This window comes from Mustela nigripes, chromosome 6, assembly GCF_022355385.1.
Source record: "Mustela nigripes isolate SB6536 chromosome 6, MUSNIG.SB6536, whole genome shotgun sequence".
Lineage (NCBI taxonomy): Eukaryota > Metazoa > Chordata > Mammalia > Carnivora > Mustelidae > Mustela > Mustela nigripes.
The window spans coordinates 47922182-47934649 of NC_081562.1; the positions used below are offsets into that span (position 1 = coordinate 47922182).

General features: G+C 45.1%; 1 long non-coding RNA gene across 1 annotated transcript; it reads left to right on the forward strand.

The window, feature by feature from the left end:
* The first annotated feature begins 8471 nt into the window (after positions 1-8471).
* LOC132020567 (uncharacterized) lies at positions 8472-9253 on the forward strand. Its single transcript, XR_009405030.1, has 3 exons — positions 8472-8568; positions 8701-8855; positions 9236-9253. It is a non-coding gene; the product is annotated as an uncharacterized LOC132020567 (long non-coding RNA).
* Positions 9254-12468: the final 3215 nt, after the last annotated feature.

The following is a 12468-nucleotide window of genomic DNA, read 5'->3' on the forward strand; positions in this document are numbered from 1 at the left end:
ATGGATCCCAGCAGACCACAGGGGTTCTCGACAGCCAACACACAAAAGGCACAGATAAATGGCCCAAACGCCGGCATCTTGCTAGAAATGTAAAGACGTCCAGCCACCAAAGGGCATCCAGCGTGGGGCCGGACACATGGAAGGGGCACGTGGAAGGGACATGTCAAATGTTTCCTGACTCGAGGCTCCCTTCGGCCCCCACAGCATAGACAGCACGCCCTTACTTTAGCTTCTCGTGCTCTGTGTTTGTCCCCCTCCGTCAGCGTCTTGCGAGCTACGGTGGGGACAGACTCGTGCTATTTTCCTCTTTTAGTTTCCTCAGCTTATTTCTGTCCCTGGTGACAGAAAGCAAACTCACACTAGCTTTGGTCCAATAAAATGAAACAAAATGAGTGGCCAGCGGAGGCCAAGGGCTCCTGGCAGGGCTGTTTCCTTGCTTGCAGCCTCCTCAGTAAACGAGCCTCCTCCCCCTCCTGCGGGTGGCCGTGCTTCCTGTACCAGCTACTGGGTCTTTGCTCAGCCTGCAGAGGCTTGAGGCTGGGCCTACCATTTACCTAGAAAGGTAACTTTCTAACTGCTGTCAGTCTCGGTTTCTTTCTCTGTAAATGAGGGAAATAAAAGCAATACCTACGGTATTAGGTTATCGTAAAGATGACGTGAGCTAATAGATGAAAGGCCGTCACACAGAATGGCCCCATCCATGGAACCTGGGTTAGTGTTTGTTGTGTCTTTAATGGAGGAGGCAGGAGATAGGTATGACCACAAACAATTCTGGGCTTATTAAACACCCTACCTTAGTGACCCCCAAAGAAAGAGGGAACAGTTCTCTCTCCACATCCATCTAAGCAACCTGGGGGAAGGACTCTGATTAACCAAGTCTTGAGGGTTTACTGGATCTCAGGCACCATCGTAAGTAATTCACAGAATCTCCATGAATTTTCACCACAATATGGGTGGTGAAATTTCTCATTTCACAGATGAGTGAACCGAGTCATCCAGACATTTAGTGGAGAGTGTGCAGAGAAGGGCCACCTTTTTCCGTAAAGAGCTGGATAGGAGATATTTCAGGCCCAGCAGGCCATCTGGTCCCCGTCACGGCTACTCAACTGTGTCGGAGCGTGAAAGCAGCAGCAGACAATATGTAAACAAACGGACATGGTTGTATTCAAATAATACTTGTCATCAGAATTTGAATTTTATAATATCCATGTGTCAGGAAATACTATTCTTCTTTTGATATTTTCCCCCCAATGATTTAAAAATATAAAAACCATTCTGAGCTCAAGGGCCATACAAAAATAGGCAGCAGGCTGGATTTGGCCCTTGAGCTGTTGTTTGCTGACTGACGACGAGTCACTCGCTCAAAGAGGCACAGTTAAAAATGGCGGACCCTGGCCTTGGGCCCAGGCAGCGTGACTCTGGAGTCCCCACCCTTACCCACATCAGCCTCTCGTTGTGTAAAAATGTATTATTGTTGAAGAATTGAGTCAATGAGACTGGAAGGAAATGCTTCAGACTTTGAAATAAGCAGAAGAGACTACTGGACAGGATCTCACTGGAATGTCAGAACCTCTAAGGATGTGGCTCGGCCATTTCATGCTCTCTCTCTCTCTGATCAAGCTGATAACTCTGTAAATAATTCCTGACTATAGATGTGCTGGTAAATTCTGTCTGGTGGAGGACCAACCCTCTTCCCACCATGAAAAGTCAGTTTTGTATTCACGAGTAAATTCTTTTCAATATTTCTCATCTCTAGGGGTGCCTGGGTGGCTCAGTTAAGAGCCTGCCTTTGGCTCAGGTCATGATCTCAGGGTCCTGGGATTGAGCCTCATATCAACGAAACACATCCTCTCCTAGAGCTTCCAGAAGGAATGCAACCTCTGGTTTTACTCATAAGATCCTTTTCAGACTTCTCAACTTTAAAACCATAAGATCATAAATTTATGTGATTTTAAGCCACAAAATTTGTGATAATTTGTTACAGCAACAATAGGACTCCAAACAGCAGGGAGACTGATTCTCTCTCTCCTTCTGCCTCTTCCCTCTCGCCCCCACTTGTGCTCTCTCTCTCTCTCTCTCTCTCAAGCACTCTCTCTCTCAAATAAATAAAATCTTTAAAAAATAAATTTCTCATCTCTAAATATGTCTGTTCTTTGGCTTCTCCTTTGAGCTGGTTGTTACATCTGCTTGGTTCCCCCAGTAAGTCATGAGTTAAAATGAAATCTTTAACCCGTATTTATTTGCCATCTGAATGAGAGTCAAGATTTTACCTTTTTAAAAAATTATCCTTTAGCAGCTTGGGCGGCCCTCCAGGAGGTGCCCAATAGACTCACCTGACAGTCAGGTAAACACCGCTCACAGAAATGGTGCATCTCCCATGCAGTGTAAATCCAGGCACACCTTTTCTTGAGTTCTAAAGGTAAACAGAAAGTGGCAATAGAACTCTGCGTGCTTCCTAGTTTTCTAATTTTAATTTGATCTCTATTCATTTTGTGTTTTGATTTGTTTACAGCCAATAAATTTTTCCCCAGTGGTGACAGCATGACTGGGAATTTAGTTTATGGCCTGATTATGTATTTATTTTGTAAAGGGATTATAGGATTATCGAGATCTATTCTCTGTTAGGTGGTTTGTTAGTCCTTTTTACGCTTGTCCATTTGACTACTTTCTGCTAAATCAGAGATAGAAAGAGATTTGAAGATGCTAGGCTGCTGGTTGTGAAGATAAGATCAGGGGGCCACAAGCCACAGAGTGCAGGTGGCCTCTAGAAACTGGACAGGGCAACGAAACACATCCTCTCCTAGAGCGTCCAAAAGGAATGCAACCTCTGGTTTTACTCATAAGATCCTTTTCAGACTTCTCAACTTTAAAACCATAAGATCATAAATTTATGTCATTTTAAGCCACAAAATTTGTGATAATTTGTTACAGCAACAATAGGACTCCAATACAGACTCTTTAAGAATATATCCTTCTTGGGCTGCCTGGGTGGCTGTTGGTTAAGTGTCTGCCTTTGGCTCAGGTCTTGATCCCGGGGTCCCGGGATTCAGTCCCACATTGGGATCCTTGCTCAGCGGGAAGCCTGCTTCTCCCTCTGCTTGCTGTTTCCTTGCTTGTGCTCTCTTTCTATCGCTCACTCGGACAAGTAAATAAATAAATCTTTTTTTAAAAAGCGCCTGGATGGCTTAGATGGTTAAGCATCTGCCTTCAGCTCAGGTCATGATCCAAGGGTCCTGGGATTGAGTCCCGCATCAGGCTCCCTGCTCAGTGGGGAGCCTGCTTCTCTCTCTCTCTCCCTTCACTGCTCCCCTTGCTTGTGCTCTTTCACTCTCTCTCTCTCAAATAAATAAATAAAATCTTAAAAAAAAAAAAAAAGAACATATCCTCCTTTCTCAAGGTATAATTAGGGAAATCTATTCCAACTGAGGCCTGCAAAGTCATTTTTGAGAACGATGCTCATTTAATTGGGTATTGCAAGCATTTTTAAGGAAAAGGAAAGACAATAAGGAAAAATGTAAGGCTTTGAAATAAGACACCACTGGATATTCTTTCAGCAAAACGCTGGAACCACCAGAAACTCTCTGGCTCAATAGGGATGTGCCCTGTGTTTTAACTAAGCTATTTTACAACTCTGTTGGTCCAGAGAGACATGCAAAGAAATTCTATCCAGTGATGGAACAACAAAAGCCAGGTCTACATCTATTTGCAAATTCATTTTGATATTCCTGATCTAGAAATACATCTGCTTGTTGGATTCTTCTATGAATCACTCATAACATCTGCCTGATTCCTTCAGTAAATGATGAGTTAAATAGAATCTTTCATATATATTCATTCCATATCTGGAAGTTATAATTTAATCTCTTTCTTTCTTTTTTAAAAAAGATTTTATTGGGGTGCCTGGTGGCTCAGTGGGTTAAAGCCTCTGCCTTCGGCTCAGGTCATGATCCCAGGGTCTGGGGATCCAGCCACACATCGGGCTTTCTGCTCAGCGGGGGGCCTGCTTCCCCCTCTCACTCTGCCTACCTCTCTGCCTATTTGTGATCTCTGTCTGTCAAATAAACAAATAAAATCTTTTTTTAAAAAAAATATTTTATTTCCTTATTTGGAGAAAAAGTGAGAGAATGAGCAAGGAAAGTGGCAGAGGCAGAGGGAGAAGCAGATTCCTGGCTGAGCAGGGAGCCTGACATGGGACTCAATCCTAGGACCCTGGGATCATGATCGGGGCCAAGGGCAGATGCCTAACCGACTGAGCAACCCAGGCGTCCCATGATTTTACTCTTTTGAAAATTATCCTTTTTTAAGATTCTGCTGTTATTAATATTCTTATATATGTTCCTTTAGGGAAACTCCATATTTTGTGCAGTCCATTTTATGGGCAGGTAGCTCTAATTATTAAAAGCATACTTCATCTATTAACTCAAAATTAGCATCCCTCTAATTTCACTTATTTGTCCTAAGAGTGAAATAAGATAATCCTAGAGATTTGTATTTGTATTTTTATTTTTTAAAAGATTTTTTTCTATGTATGTGAGTAAGAGAGAGCGCATGAACAGGGGGAGGGGCAGAGGGAGAAGCAGTCACCCCGCTGAGCAGGGAGCGCAACGAGGGATTTGGTCCCACGACCCTGGGATCATGACCTGAGCCACAGGCAGATGCTTGCCAACTGACCCACCCAGGCACCCAGATATGCCCTTTTAGAATATTTAAAGATATGTGTCTATCTGGGCTCTGAGGCCCATTTCTCTACCCAGACTTTCTCACTCCCCTGTCCTTTCTTTCCTGACCAAGTCACTTAATTCATTTTCTTCCTCCTGGCTGTCATCCCTCTTGTCATTCAAAAAGTAATTTTTCTGCCAAAAAGACTGCAGAATTAGGAAAAGGCTTTCTATACTACCTCCTCCAACAACATATGTATATGCACACACTCATTCACACACTCTTAAAAGAATTCTAGCCAGGAATGCCTGGGTGACTCAGTCTATTAAGCATCTGCCTTTGACTCAGGTCATGATCGCAGGGTCCTAGGATCAAGTCCCACATCCGGCTCCTTGCTCAGCAGGAAGCCTGCTTCTACCTCTGCCCCTTCCCCTGCTCATGCTCTCTCTCACTTTCTCTCTCTCTGACAAATAAATAAAATCTAAAAAAAAAAAAAAAAGTTCTAGCCACTACAAGGACAATGATAAAACACTAAAATTCAGGACATATTAGAAATACAAGTCATGGGTGCCTGGATGGCTCAGTCGGTTAAGGATCCAACTCTTGATTTCAGCCCAGATCATGATCTCAGGGTTGTGAGATTTAGCCCCGGGATAGGCTCCAAGCGCAGCGTAGAGTGTGCTTGAGATTCTCTCTCTCTCTCTCCTTCTCCCTGTGCCATACACTTGTTCTCTGTCTCTGTCTCTCTCTCTCTCTCAAATAAATATATATACATATATTTTTTTAAAAAGGGAAAAAGTACAAGTCGTATGTCCTACTCAGTCCCACCATTTCTGGCCCATTGCACTCCCAGTTTTCCTAGTCCTTGTCCTGCCAATCAGTTAGTCCCCACCTAGTGTGTTTGGCCAGGCTAATCACAGAGATTGTCATCCAAGGGAGTCTATGGTCACAATGACCTTGGTCTATTGAAATACTTTGTTCTGGGGTGCCTGGATGGCTCACTTGGTTTAGCATTTGACTTCAGCTCAGGTCATGATCCTGGAGTTGCATGATCCTGGAGTCCCACAACCAGCTTTCTTCTCAGTAGGGAGTCTCTGTCTGCTTCTCCCTCTGCCGTTCACCCTGTTCATTCTTTTTTTCTCTCTTTCTCTCAAGTAAAATCGAAGGAAGGAAGGAGAGGAGAGGAGGGAGGAAGAAAGAAAGAAAGGAAGGAAGAAAGAAATGCTTTGTTTTACCAGGATCTGCCTCCAAATATGGAGCACCCCAGGAGAAGAAGTTCTTTCTTATTTCTTATTTCTTAGCCCCTATCCTCAAATGCATTCTGTGAGTTTCACGCTATCCTGAATAGTTACTTCCTTGGGTTTACCTAGAATTTTCTGGTTCTTTCTCTGGTCTACTGCAGTGGTTTTCAAAGTGTGGTCCCTGGACCAGCAGTATTGACATCACCTGGAAGCTTCTTGGAAATCAAAATTCTCAAGCCTACCCCCAACCTACTGCATGAGAAACTCTGGGGGTGAAGTCCAGCAACCTGTGTTTTAACAATCTCTCCAGATAATTCTAATACAAGTTCAAGTATGAGAACCACCCACCAACAGCTTCTTTACCAGGAGGCAGAGGTCTGATTCTGCTCCATCATCCACTTGGGGGCTAGGATCCTGGGACTCTGGCTGCATGTCAGAAGCCGCACTATGAGGCCTGTTTCCCTCCTCTGCTTCTCCAGGCTATCTTTTCCACTTTTTTCTGTTGATAAGCCTTGTCCTGACTGGACCGCCCACCAGGTTCCTCTTTCTGGCATGAGGATGAACTCAACTTTGGCACAGAAAGCAGAGCTGATGCACAACACCCCGAACAGAAGGAAGTTGTTCCTGAACCAGTGCTCCAGCTCAGCACGTCCCCAAAGACATCCTCTCCCAACTCTGGCCCTTGTGGTATTGTCAGATAATAAGAAATATATATTTGGTCTTCCTCCCTAGTTCCTGGCACAGAATTCCCTAAACCCCAGCAATTTCCTAAGTCCTAAGAGGAGAAAGGAACAACTTCTGTTATATTATGTAGTTTCTGTCCCTGGTTCCTGAAATAGCTCTGATGTGTGAAATGTGAAAGGAGCATCTTTTATGATTTCTAATAAGCCCCTTCCTACCACAAATGAATTTATGTTAATAAGGTGACTTTTGAAAAGGATGGGGACTGGTCTCCAGAGGAGGATGTGATTAGAGGGTCGGCCATGTGACTAGAGGGTTAGAACTCTTAGTCCTACCTTCACACGGCCAACTCCAAGGAGAGGAGAAGGGGAGAAGTGATTATGGCCAATGATGTAATCAATCATGCCCACCTAATGAAACCTCCAAAAAGTCCTAACTGAGAGGGTTTGGACACGTAGGGAAGCACATCCACCTGATGGGAGGGTGGCATGCCTGGAGAGGGCTTGCAAGCTCCGAGCTCCGTGCATACCTCGCCCTATGAATCTCTTCTATCTGGTTGTTCCTAAGTAGTATCCTTTATAATAAACTGGCATATGTAAATGTTTCCCTGAATTCTGTGAGCCGTTCTAGCAAATTATCAAACTTCAGGAGAGTCATAGGAACCTCTGATTTGGAGCCAAGTCAGACAGAATTGTGGGTAACCTGGAGACCCACTACTTGGGTTTGGCATCTGAAGGGAGGGCAGTCTTGGATGCCTGGGTGGCTCAGTCTGTTAAGTGTCTGCCTTCAGTTCAGGTCATGATCCCAGGGTCCTGGGATCGAGTCCTACATGGGGCCCCCTGCTCATCACCGAGCCTCCTGCTCCCACTACTTGTGAGCTCTCTCTCTCACTCGCAAATAAATACACAAGATATTTTTTTTAAATGAAGGGCGGGCAGTCTTGTGGAACTAAATTCTTCTTTTTTTTTTAAAGATTTTATTTATTTATTTGACAGACAGAGATCACAAGTAGGCAGAGAGGCAGGCAGAGAGAGAGAGAGGAGGAAGCAGGCTCCCTGCAGAGCAGAGAGCCTGATGTGGGGCTCGATCCCAGGACCCTGGGATCATGACCTGAGCCGAAGGCAGAGGCTTTAACCCACTGAGCCACCCAGGCGCCCCGGAACTAAATTCTTAATCTGTGGGGTCTGACACTGTCTCAAGGCAGATAGTGGTTGAATTGAATTATAGGATACCCAGTTGGTGTCAGCAGAGAATTGGAGAATAGATGGGTGTGAGAAACCTGCAATTTGCTGTCTCAAGTGCTGTGAGGAGAGAGGGAAAGTGCTGTGAGGAGAAAGGGGTGCCTGGGCAGCTCATCCCTCCTTTCCCACTTCAACCCTACAAAACAGGAGAAATCCTCCAGAACTATCCTTTTAGACTCCCTGACAAAAAAACAAGACTCATTATGCATTTCTCTGTTTACTGGTTTCCTTACAATATGCATAGATTTTGTTTATGTCAGGAAGGGGAGGAGCTGATTTTATTTTAAAAAGCAAAATAAAAAAGTTGAGGCAATGATCCCAGTGTTGCAAGAAAGAAAGGCATCTGTGGGTGCGTGTGTGTGTGCCCATGCATGCAAGACACTGGTGTTGGTCATTGCTGGTGATAGGATTATAGGTGATTTTAATGGCTTACTTGCCTTCTCATCACTTTCTGACTCTTTACAAAAATCACTGAAGCCAGATACATCATGCATAACATCCTCATATTCCTTCTTATTTCATGATACCTCAATGATCCATCACATTGTAAAGAAATCATGAGTTTCTCACCGTCTTTAAGTCAAATAGACTTCTCTGAGGTCCAGCAGTACAGCAAATAATCTTCAAAACACTTATCAGAGCCCCACAGATGAAAGCCTATGGAGCCAAGGATCTGGACCCAAATGGAGGCCCTGCAGTTGTATTCCCAGGACACTGAACAGTGCCTGACCCACCGACGGTGCTGAGTAAGTGGACATAGCACTCAGCAGCCTGTTTCCCAGAAGCTGTCCTCTATTACACTGTACATGGATTTTGCTCTCCTTTTGGTCCAATTCAGTTGGCTTCTAAAGAAGGAAACCTCCCTCTCTGTTTACCAGGCAGAACTTAACACAGACGAATGCCTCATTCTTGAAGAAAGTGGTGGAAACTATATACACTTCATGGTCAGACAGACCAGGCACCAAATCTCAGCCTCCCGAGAACAACCAAAGTCGGCTCATCAAGGAAATTCTGCATACATCTGTGTACAAAGGTACCTGGAGTGGAGGAGCTTACCATCCACCTGGGTACCTCCCAGGGGTTCTGTTTTCTCCTCTGTCAAATGGGGCCAGTAATTACTAGGCAGGGTTGCTCAGAGCCTTAAATCAAACAGTGCACAGAAAATGCCTGGGTGGTTGGCAGACAGCTATTTTTATTCTTATTGCTGTTGAATTTAAAGACAAATGACTACCCTCTAATGTTTTCTGAACTCTAATTGAAATCAACAAATACTGTCTGAGTCCCTATTTTATATCAGGTTCTGCACTGGGTATGGGCCTTCTAGATTAGGAAGGGGGAGGGTATAAATCTGTTACTGTGTTCTTAAAATCATCACCTATAGCTTTACGAAAGTAATTGTGTTTTCCTTGGCAGTATCAGCCCGGAGATGTGGAGTCAAAGATACAGGGGCGCCTGGGCGGCTCAGTTGGTTAAGCATCTGCCTTTGGCTCAGGTCATGATCCCAGGGTCCTGGGATTGAGCCCCCGAATTGGGCTCCCTGCTCAGCAGGGGAGTCTACTTCTCCCTCCCCCCTCCCCCTGCTTGTGCTCTCTCCCTCTCTTTCAAATAAATAAATAAATAATCTCTTTTCAAAAAAAAAACCTTTTTCTGACACTCGTTACAGTGGTGAGGAAGGCTATATGTAAGACTATTACAATGGAGGTATAGTAATAAGTGAGAGATTCAGCTCAACTCCACATACAGCAGAGACATCTGGGGACTTATCGACCATGAGCCGAGTGAGGGGTCAGTGGATGGAAAATTGCTAAGAGGAGACATGAAGGGTGGGATTTACCTGGATTCTTGCTCCAGCTGGGCTGAGTGGCTGGGTGGGGCAAAGCCGGGGCTGGGGCCAAGGTTGAGGCCTCATCAAAAAGTCTCAGGAAAGGGGTGCCTGGGCAGCTCAGTCAGCTAAGCATCTGATTCTTGGTCTCAGCTCAGGTCTTAATCTCAGGGTTGTGAGTTCAAGCCCCATGCTGGTCTCCATTCTGGACTGCACAATGGGCCTGGAGCCTACTTTAAGAAAACAAAAAAAGAAAAAAATGGCTAAGAGAAGCTTCACTGATTTTTGGTCAAGGAGAGACTCTTTATCATGATGTTGCCTGTTTTAAAATGTGACTTTTGGAACTGAACAATGTAGCATAGACCAATGCAGGGCCTAGAGGAACTATGTCCTTTCTTGAGTGGATGTTAAATTTCCCTACTGTCCACGGTTGACATTAGATTGCTGTGTAGCCATAGAACCCCATTCTGTGCCTGGCTTAGAATTAAGATCTCAGGCAAGGAGATTATCGGGTGCTTTCTCACAAGAACCCTTCTCTTTCTGATCTATCCATCATCTTACTACTCAAATTATCTTTCTCAAATATAGACCTGAGCAACCTCTGATTGTCCACTGAGTAAATCTACCACCTCAGCATAGCACATAAGCCAACACAACGGATTGATTAGTTTGAGGGAATCCCCCCAAATCTGAGAATCCCAGGTCTAATTCAAACCATCTGTGCTGAAGCAGAGTACTGGGGGGAGGGAGGGATTCTCCAGAGAAATAGGACCAGTACCATAGACAGATAGCTAGATTGATCTAAAGAGAAGATTTATTATAAGAACTCATTCATGAGGTGATGGAGACCAGTAGTCCCATCATCTGCCATCGGCAAGCTGGAGGACCAGGAAAGCTGGTGGTCTAATTTAGCCTCATCCAAAACCCTGTGAATTGGAGAGTTAATGGCGCAAGTTCCCAGCTGAGTCTAAAAGCCAAGAACCAGGAGCTCCCATGTCCAAGAGCAGAAGATGGACGGACATCTCAGTTCAAGCAGAAAAAGCTAATTCATCCTCTCTCCGCCTTTTTTTTGTTGTTGTTCTATTACGACCCTCCATGGGTTGGATGACTCCCACATTGGGGAGGGTCATCTGCTTTACTAAGTTCACCTTTTCAAATGCTAGCCTCTTCTAGCCTCTTCTAGAAACTATGTTTTACCAGCTATCTCGATATCCCTTCAGCCCCATCAAACTGACACATAAAATTAACCATCACAGGAGGGGTGGCCTTGAGGTGACTTGAGGGAGTAGCGGTGGGCTTCTATCCAAGACCCCAGAGAAATCAGGGCACAGACACCAAGAGCCATGTTGTGGAGGGTTGTTGAGACCAAAACCAGTCAAGCGAGTCCTGAGGTGATCAGGAGTGCTGGGTAAAGGCAAGTTAAACACTAACTCATGGTGAAGGACGTTTCAAGGAATGGGGGTGGGGGGAAGTGGGGGGGGGGGGGGGGGGTGGGGGGGGGGGAGAGCAATGAATACATCCATCCAGGCAGGTAGGGGATAGGTGAGGGGTTCTGGAGATGCAGTGGAGCTCCTACAGCGGCTCCCCCTCATTTTAGAAGCATGAGTCTGTGTGCACAGGACAGGTTTCATCACAGGTCCTGTCATCGTTTTGACAGAATGGGACATTTTGAGTCTTTAAGACAGAAAACTGGAAATTAGAACAGGGCAAATAAGGTCTTATCTCACGTGTCACCTCTGATGGGCCACTGGCTATGGGCATCCTGGGTTGAGAAGGATTCTGAAGATGTGCTTATTTTTAAGAGGATAAAGAATAAGAAACAAGGGACAGAAAAATAGAAAACAAATAAGGATCAAAAATACAAGTCCAAAGCCCAGTGTTGGCTTAGCATTTGAGGATTGGCTGACTGGGTATACAGTAGTCTCCCCCTTATCTGTGGGGGATACGTTCCAAGACCCCCAGTGGATGCCTGAGACTGTGGATAGTACCAAACCTTATATATACCATTTTTCCCTTTACATCCGTACCTATGATGATAAAGTTTAATTTATGAACTAGGCACAGTGAGAGAATAATAAAAAGTAAAAATAAAATAGAACAAATATAATAATACACTGTCATAAAGGTTATGTGAATGTGGTCTCTTTCTCAAAATATCTGATTGCACCGCATTCAGTCTTCTTGAGCTGATGTGAGAAGGTAAGAAGCCCGCAGGATGACAGGAGGCGAGGTGAATGACAAAAGAGTGTTAGGCTACTGTTGACCTTCTGAACTCACATCAGAGTAGGATCTACTACTTCAGGACGTGGGTAACTGAAACTGGGAAGTGAAACATGGATGGTGGGGTTGGCAGGGTGGATTTCTGCACTATGTTTCTGGTCAAGCAAAACATTCACAGGGACGCAAAAATGATCCAAGTCTCAGTCTCCCGACGTGACACCTGAGCCGGAGTGGCTCCATCTTGGGCCTGGAAATTCGTTTCAACAGACTGGACAGCAGTGCCACCTTCCCTGTTCCACACTACGGCACTCGGCAGCCCAGTGACCCTGGCCTCACAAGCATGTGTCGTCGTGGGCGGAGTGCTTCACCATCAAACACTGCTTCTGTGAGCTACCTCGAGCCTACAGTGGATGTGGCCTCTGACGGATGCTGAGGAGAGCCTGTGAGAGGCCCGAGAGTTTGCTGCCGCAGCCCCAAAGACAGCTTGAGAACCAGGGCCTTGGTAGCCACTTCATCCCCTGTTACACTAACAGCTCTGTTTTCCCTTTAAAAAGGGATTTTCCTGTTTTCTTATTTCATCTTACTGGCCAGTCACTTGACCGGT